Consider the following 7414-nt stretch of genomic DNA (forward strand, 5'->3'; position numbering starts at 1 on the left):
TGATAGGTATCCAACAGGAGAAACAGCTGTGCCTCCAACTGACCCCACCTGGGACGATAATGATCCCAATGACAGGTGGCGTGGGAACAATTTCTGTGTGTATCAAAAATGGACTAACGTCGGGGCGGCAAAAGGCCACCAATTACACTAAAGTGACAGCCACTAACCATGGGCCTAAGGAAAGTCTGTAAGCTTGTAGTGGCTGAGAACCCTGAGAATCACACCAGTAGGCTTAGACTCATATGAAGGGCAAGTCCTACTAAGACAAGTTTCTCACACAGGCTACATCGGATGTCTGAAAAAAGCGCCAGAGGTTAGTGCACAGGCCTGAATGAGTGACCCTAAAGAGAGGGTCACTAGTGCCAATGCGACCTTTACAATAGGGACCAAGAGCAGAAAGCCCAGGCTCAGGAGAAGGAGAAAAGGAAGAACATTAGGCATGCACAGGTACTGGCTGCCATTGCGAACCAGGCCCACTGACTGCCTCCCAGGTTTCCAAGACCCCTGGACAAGGCACCAAGTGCCAGGTAAGCCAGCACGGGGGCCACTGGGCAAGGGATTGCACAAACAGAAATAGGCCTCCGTGAGAGCCATGCTATTGCTGCTAACAAACTGGCCATTGGGCAGCACTCTGTCCTATGGGGAAGACCCAGGAGGGGAGCAGCTTCCAGGCGAGTGTGCAGCTGCTAGCTGCGGATTGAAACAGCCCGGGCCCAGAGGCCCAACAGCAGGAGGTGGCTCTTACTGCTCTGGAGCCTCGAGTGAACCTAGAGGAGACAGGTGCATCAGTACATTTCCTCCTAGATATGGGGGCTGCCTACTCTGTCCTTGCCTCTCTCCCTGGACCCCTGACACCACACACAGGCACCATCACAGGAGTGTCAGAAAAACCCACAGTCAAGCCCTATGGAACCCTTAAGGTGCCTCCGGGACAATTTTACTCTCTCGTAGCTTTCTAGTGGCCCCTGAATGTCCAGCTGCCCTTCCAGGCTGAGATGTGTTGTCTAAGCAACACACCTACAGAGTCATAGGGCCTCATCCTAGTCCCACGATAGCTTTCTAAATGTTTCTTACCTCCAAGAAGCTGCGAAGCCCCATTAAGCATGGGGACCAAGTCAGGGCACTCCTAGAAGCTGTCCAAAACCTGCTGAAGTGGCAGTAGTGCACTACTGAGGGCACCAGAAGGGCCACTCAGAAATGGACCTCGCCAGTGAGCAGGTGACAGGACAGCCAGACAGGCAGCCCTCAGCACGAACCCCCTGTCTCCCTAACTGCCTTAGTTCCCCCAAACTGGCTTCCTCTTCCAGATTAGTTTCCTGCGGAAGTGGAACAGGCTAAAACTCAGGACTTCTACCTTCGGCCTGATGGATGGTGGGAGAAAACCCCAGCAAACTCCTATTGTTGTGGGGGGAGGTCAGGTGCTTGCATCCTCCTGAGGTCACTCTCTGCCAGACTTCTGTCTTGCCCCACCACAGTGGAGGGCCTGCTCCCTGCTGCTGGAGACAATGGATTGCTTCTCCCTAATACTTGCGACCATTAGCTTGGTTCCTGTAGGAGGAGTTCACATCCTACCGATAAATGGTCTCTATCAGTTGAGCCAGGGATCAAGTCAAACAGGCTCTGTGACATCCAAAGTTAGGCTGCCATCCTGTATCTAGGATCCGCCCACCTTGCCGCATGGATACCCCTGATCCCTCCTCTTCCTATTGCGTGGATACCCCTAGATCGCCCCCTCCCATTACTGTAATACCTATAGCACAACCCCTTCCTTCCTGTGACGTATGTCTTCACCTGTAATTAGGGGGCTTGCAGGTCCCAAGAGACTATGAAATCTTGGGTGGCATTAAAGATTTTCACTCTCCCCCTCCACGTGGACAGTTAAGCCGGGCTGAGGTGGGCATACTACCACGAAATGTATCTGACTCCATTTATTTCTATATTTCTCTTCTATCTCACATGCTCTCTGTAACTTTACTGTAATCTTTACTTATTATCGCTGTACAATTGCACCTACCGGACCCATAATGATGTGCTAGGGCTGGCTTCTCCTGGCATATTGTCACAAAGGTTACAGTGGAAAGTTGCAAAAGCTTCCACAATGCCACCATCTTAGCCATCAACCTTCCTTGACCCTGCTCACTCAACAGTTCTGTGGGGCCAACTGAACCTCAACTATCAGGTCAGTAACCGCTCACTGTCCCACCTGCCAGGCCAGCAATCCCCCAGGGACGCTTAGAAGTCAACTTGCCCAGCCTGCCCAGCTCAAGGGACCCTACCCCGGGAAGACTGGCAGATTTTACTCACATCCTAGTCGCCCAAGGAGTCAAGCATCTTCTCGTGTTCATAGACACCTTTACCAGGTGGATCGAAGCAGATCCCACCCACACTGAGAAGGCTCACAAAGTGTCAAAAAGGTTACTTTGGGAAATAAATCAATTTGATCTTCCCAAATCACTACAAAGTGATAATGGTCCTGCTTTCCTCTCCCAAGGCCCTCGGGCAGCCTCTGAACACTTGAGAATAACTTCTCATCTCCACAGTGCCGGTGGTCACAACCCTCAGGGCAGGCAGAGAGAATTAACCCACACACACTTAGAGCTCACCCTCAGGAAGCCGACACATGGAACTCAGATGCACCGGAAAGATGCACGGCCCAGAGCTCTGTTACATCTCGGAATTTAAGCCCCTGTAAAGTTTTACACGGGCGACCTTTCCTTGTGACAGAGCCGGCTATAGACGCTGAGATAGCTTTCACACAGCGATAGGCCACAGAGTGGCCCCATGCCAGGAGGCACTCCATCAGTGCGGGCTCATCCAGGCGCAAGGGGAGGAAAAGCTACCACCCTTGTGCCTGCCCGGAGACCTGGCTCCTATGAAAACCTGGAAGGATGGGTCCCCGATTCCCAGTAATGCTCTCCACTCCCACTTCCGTTCAAGTCTCAGGACCAAGTCCACCACTCCCAGGCACAACGGTAGAAGCGGTCCCAGCGGGACGTCCCGGAGCAAGATCCGAAGGAGAAAGGTAAGTGCAGATGCAGCGGTGGACTTCTTAACATGGCGTTTCGCCGACACCCCGAGGCAGGTAAGTGCCGCGATTCTGGTGTCTAAAGTAAACTCGCACAGATGCCTGTCGTCCAGTGCTAAGACCGCCTGAGGTTTCCTTCCAGACCTTCCAAGGGGACCCCCAGCCACCCTTCAAGGGCACTGCTATCGCACGGCTTTGCCCAGCCTTACCTAAACTGCCCCTGCTCCGTTTCTTCCAGAAGCCCTCGGGTCACTAATGACACTGAGCCAAGTGTGCCACCCTCCTGGACACCTCAACCCCCTCCACCGTGGGTCCCTACGTGGACAACCCCTCCCAACGGAGTAGGAAGTATGAGGACCCCAAAACGCTATAAAGACATGAAGCAGCCAGAGACATTGTTGCCCAGTACCCCCAAAGATTTGGGTCCATACTCCTTCAGCAGGGAAATGTTAAGTAGCTAGATTTAGGGACAGGGGTGTTGTCTCTCCCCCATAGAGGAGGTTAGGAAGAAATCAGGCAACCACTAGATGCCTATGAAGACCCCAAATTGAGCAGACTCACACTCAAGCCCCTGAGCCAGGTGCGGGTACTCCTGGGCCGTGCAAACTAGACCCAAACTCATGACATCACCCAGGTGGGTTTAATCCAGCCAATCCAGTGGGGTCAACCAATACCTTCAACCTCTGCCTTCCCAGCCAGAGGCTACGGGGTACCAGCCCCTACAATCAAATGGGTGTAAGGGGCAGTTGTGTAATTGAGGGGTAAAATTAAAGAGACATTAGACAAAATAAAGTATGCAATTGCTCACCTCCTGAGCAGCCATGATCACAGCAGCCAGGTCCATGCAGAGAGCGTGAATATATTTCCAGTCATGGCTTATGTACACTTAGAGGATGTGCAAGCCCCCCCTAATTACATCACAACAGGAAGGGGCTGTACAATAGGCTTACACAACAGGAAGGGGATGAGCTAGGGGTGTCCACCCAATAAGAAGGGGAGGCACTAGGGGTCACATGTGACAAGACGGGCGGACTCTAGATTCAAGACGGAAGCCTGACCTTGGTCCTCCTTGAGTGGGCTTGACCTTGTCTCTGGGCTCTCCTTCAGGGGAACAATCCACTATCCTTACCAGCAAGGAGTGGGCCCCACCTGGGTTGGGACAGACAATAGGGTCTGATTGCTCTAGATAGCTGATCGCCCTCAGGGAGCTAAGCTCTAAGCAGTTGACCTCCAAGTGTATAGTCATTGGCCAAGTGTTAGCAAGCAGCATCTTAGGGTTGGCATATCATATTGTCAGATCTCTCCGGAGCTAGATCTACCTCGGTCCTTGGCTCTGTGCGAGAAAGAATTCATGCTGAAACAGTTTGCCTGGAAGCTGCTCACAGAGTCATGGAAAAGTGTCTCAGGGTTCTCCCAAAGTTCTGCCAAAGTTGTCCCGGTTGACTCTGGGCTCCTGCCTTTTCAATGATTTCGTAGGGAGGCATGGCGGATGACCCCAATGGCTGAATTGAATTCAGCTGGCCTAGGTGAGCCTATCCAGGTTCAGCGCCCACCCGTGCCTACCAGCGGGAAACCTGAACCTCTGAGCATGTGCAGTGCGCCACTCCTTTGTTTCCGAAGCGTGGCCCTCTGGGCATGCGTTAACAGACATCCCCCAGCCCTACGCTAGCCTACCTAACAATATGGGGGCCAACCTGGGGAGTAGCTTTTCTGTACCCCACAAGAGGCTTGAAAGGGTGTGGGAAGGCTGCTCTCTTTTTATCCTGCCCCTGGTCGGTGGCAGGTCAGAAGGTGGGGGCACACATGCACCACCTGAGCGAGCCCCACTGGGGCCTACTCGCAGCCCACAGCCGCTCTTGTCCCCAGCGCTGTCCCCCTCGCCCTCTTGCACCCCCATGCTGGCCCCTCACTCCCTGGCCTCCGTGCCCTCCGCTCTTGCTCCCTAGGTCCCTGGAATTGCCCCCCACCCCAGTTCCACATGTGTGGGTGCTCTTTTATAGAAGGCTGTTCGTGCCCAATTGTGAACCCCAGCGCTGCTTTGTATGCTTCCCAGGGATCGCAGGTGCCCTTTCAAGACTAACACCTGAAGCATGTCCTATGCTTCATAACAAAGCCACTTGGATTACAAGTCGGGCTTCAGGGTGAATTCTTTCATCGTGTGGAGTCAAGAACAGAGGTCTCGCCCACTGGAGAAACCTCAGGTGCCCAGGTGTTGTTGGGGCCGGGCCGGTCTAGTGTTGTTGGGGCCGGGCCGGTCTAGGCAGCCCCCAGCCCCTCTCCGGCTCCTCAGGAGGACAGAACTTCAAGGCCCCCATTATTGACGTCTGCATCTTCTGCCCCAGCATTCCAAGGAGCTTCTCTCTCCAGACAAGGCTGTGCAGCCCCGTCCCGGCGCGCCAGGGAGCAGGTTGGCAAACAACAAAGGCACTGCCCTGACTCAAGGTCCTGCAGCTGCAAGCAAAATATCTCCCTTTTTGTTGTCCACGTACCCCTCCCTAGCTCGAGCCCTACAGATCTCCCACCGCCTCACCGACCAGCTGCGATGTCCCTGACCCAACTCGTTGGGTCTCGGACCCGCTCAAGATGCTTCTGTCCCTGTCTGCTCTCCCTTCCCTCCCGGGAGCTCTTTCCCTGCCCTAATAACGCCGCTCTTAACCTCACGTTCTGCCTCAATCCTGTCTCCATTCGTTCGGTGTCTCAGTGTGGAGCACTCAGCTGTGAATCCAATGCGGCTTCCACACAGCCTGGCACGCTTGCTTTCCAGAAATAGCGGGGACCCTTTTGAGAGTGTAAAGCCTGAAACTTTTCCTTTCTGTCATAAAAACTCGCTTGGAGTCCAAAACGTGCTTCGGTGTGAATTCTTTCAACGTGCGACCCCAAGAACTGAGGGGTCACCCACTGCAGAAGCCTAACAGTTCCACAGCACGGGGCCAGCTCCCTCCCAGTCTTCCGCATGAGGCGCCTCGGGTTTGGGAGAGCTTGGCTGACAGAGTGGGTCTTGCTGGGTGTAAAGGGTGAAACTGAGGTACAGGGAGGAAGACAGACAGCACTGACAGGACAAGGGAGAGCAGAAACAGAAATAGCTTTACTAGGGGGGAGCGGGGCTCCGGGACCAGGTTCAGAGACCTAGGCCAACAGGTCAGTGAAGTCCTGCTCAGTCGCTGGGAGCAAGGGTTTTTAAAGCAGTGGTGAGGAATGTATGGCAATGACGGTAATTAACATATGGGGTCTGGAAACAGGGAGAATTGCTTGTCAACTCCTTGTGGCTTTCTTCTAACCCAGAACGTCTTGTTTCCCTGGTTATCTTCTCTGGCGCCTTCTGCTGCTGACCTCAGGGAGGTGCAGGGAAGCATGTGCAGTGCCCGGACCTGCTTCAGCTTAGTCCAAACGGGGCGGCCTAGTTTGGACCCGGCCCAAACACTGGGTGTCCCTGAATTTTTACCAAAACTGCTCCACCCCGCTTTGCAGTAGTCTACAGGCTAGGGGCTCTGGCGCATAATGCTGACTGCTGGCCCATGGGGCTGTTCACTGCAAGGCCAGCGGTTCAAAACCAGCAGTCATTCCTCCACGGAAAAATGAGGCTTTACTTATGCGTTGGCATTCACTCCAGGACATGAAGTCATTTTTTGGGGGGGGGGACACAGCGGAGGAGTCCTGTAACCCCACAAACCGTTTCTCATTTTCTAACTTGCTTTTTCTAAGGTTATGAGAGTTCACGAGCCAGTTCGATCACGGCCTTCAACTCCATTGCTTACTAACTTAGAGCCTTCTCTTTGGTAGGAAAAGCCCAGGTCAGTCTTAACGCTGTCACCACCCACGCTCCACACTCGATCCTGAAGGTTCAGTACATTGGGGAAAGAATCTCTCCCTAAAGTTGTGGGGTCCAGCCCCCAACAGTCCAAGGGGAATACCTCCTAGGAAGCACCAGGTATGCAGCAGACAGGAGGTGGGCCTCCCTCCTTCAGAATAAAGGACAAAGGGAGCAGACGCTCTGGAGATAAGCTCTCTGTGAAGCGCGTTTGTTCCTGGGGAGCCAGGCTCTAGGAGGAGCCGCTTCACATTAGCATTTGAATGGGGTAGGTGCGCCCTAGAGCCCGGATGTGTGGTGAGGCTCTTCTCTCCTCTCAGAATGGGGAGGTTTGCCTCTGGGAGCCCTTCCAGCAGGCCCAGGAAGACATTACCTGGGGAGCCCCTCTAGCAGGCCCCACTGAAGCCCACCTGAAGCATGGCCTCTGGCCATGGGGTCCACCTGCCTCTAAGACGCCTCATCAGGGTCACTTCCTTCCTGGTACCTGGCACTGGGGACCAGACAGAGGCTCTCACTGCGAGGAGGCGGCCAAGGACCTGCAGCAGGCTGGGGGACAGGGGGACATGGACTAGGATGAGCTC

Source organism: Echinops telfairi, unplaced genomic scaffold, assembly GCF_000313985.2.
Source record: "Echinops telfairi isolate 266 unplaced genomic scaffold, ASM31398v2 ScPeMD7_37;HRSCAF=141, whole genome shotgun sequence".
Lineage (NCBI taxonomy): Eukaryota > Metazoa > Chordata > Mammalia > Afrosoricida > Tenrecidae > Echinops > Echinops telfairi.